The sequence below is a fragment of the Pteropus alecto genome, unplaced genomic scaffold (genome assembly GCF_000325575.1).
Source record: "Pteropus alecto unplaced genomic scaffold, ASM32557v1 scaffold124, whole genome shotgun sequence".
Taxonomy (NCBI): Eukaryota; Metazoa; Chordata; class Mammalia; order Chiroptera; family Pteropodidae; genus Pteropus; species Pteropus alecto.
The window spans coordinates 1,919,930-1,921,707 of NW_006435779.1; positions in this window are offsets into that span (position 1 = coordinate 1,919,930).

The following is a 1,778-nucleotide window of genomic DNA, read 5'->3' on the forward strand; positions in this document are numbered from 1 at the left end:
AGTCCTAAGAAAGAGAAACCCAAAGAGACCCACACCAAGACACATCATAATTAACATGCCAAAGGTTAAATACAAAGAGAGAATCTTAAAAGCAGCAAGAGAAAAGCAGTTAGTTCCCTATGAGGGAGCACCCATAAGACTGGCAGCTGATTTCTCAAAAGAAACTACGCAGGACAGAAGGGCTTGGCAAAAAATATTCAACATGATGAAAACCGAGGATCTACAACCAAGAATACTTTATCCAGCAAAGCAATCATTTAGAGTCGAAGGACAGATAACGAGCTTCCCAGACAAATATAAGCTAAAGGAATTTATCACCGCCAAGCCAATATTACAGGAAATGTTGGTGGGACTTTTTTTAGAAGAACAAATGTGTGTCAAAAACAAGAATAAAGAATGGTAACAACTACATTTCTATCAATAAGTACTTCAAATGGAAAAGAATTAAGTGCTCCAACTAAAAGATAGTGTGAATGAAAGGATAAGAAAACAAGACCCCTATATGCTGCTTATAAGACACTCACTTCAGATTAAAAGACACACAGACTAAAAGGAAGGAGATGGAAAAAGATTTTGCTTTAATGGACCTAGAAGTTATTTGAGTCAGACAGAGAAAGATAAACACTATTTATATGTGAAATCTAAGAAATAAAAAGAACAAACTAATCAAAAAACAGACTCACAAATATAGTGGACAATTGGTGATAGACAGAGGGGAGAGGGTTTTGGGGGCTAGGAGAAAGGGGTGAAGGGTTAAAGAAGTACAAATTAGTAGCAGTGATGGTCACGGGGATGGGGGCATAGGGAATGCAGTTAGCATTAATATGTTGGCTAGGTGAAGGGCCAGGGGAGGGAGGGAGCAATTGGGGGGATCATTATATGAACTATATATATGTCAAACCAATGTACTGTATAGTTGAAACTAATTAAAATAAATAAATTTTTTAAAAATTCTGGAATTTTAATGAACTGATAAAAAACCTAGCAAAGATGGAGGAAAGCACTCAGTAAACACTATATTGATAAAGGCTATTAGATGCTTAGAATCTTTAAGTACTATAATAATAATTATTTCATTTTTAAGCACAGTAACAACTCAGTGAAAAAAATTATATTGAAAACAAGACTTTAGTCTGATGTAGTCTTTTCTAAAACATCCTATGCAACTTTGCATCCCATTACTTGTTCCAATGCTTGTTATCTGTAATAGTCAGAGGTCACTCCTCTTTGTTCATCAAGGCTGTCCCCTCGCTTCCAATTGACCACCAACGCCTGGAATCAGGCACTGCTTGCTTCTATTCTGGTCCATTGAAATAATGTCCTAACTGATCTCTGTGTCTCCAGTTTTTCAACTGTCAATTCACCCCCCTGTGCTGGACTTCAAAGGTACCTTTTAAAATATACACCTACAAATCTAATATATGTTTGTTATTTCTGTTAAACAAAATGGTTCAGATACATTAGTTATTTCTCTAATAAGGCATGGCAATTATATTTTCCATGTATTCATAGCCATTCTGTTAAATAAGAAATTAATTTCTTAGTAAATTTTAAAAGGATGCTTCGAATAATTTTGTTAAGTCAAAATATCTGTCATCACTGAGATTTCTTATTTAGTTATAAAATTATTAAACTGAAAATATGAATTTAAAATGCTGCATTAAAACAGGATACACCTTCTGCCTCTGTGAAGAGCATTAACTTATCACCAAACCAAACCACTAGACTGCACCCTTTGCAGATGAACTAACAGAAAATGAGTTTCTTTGATTAACGAT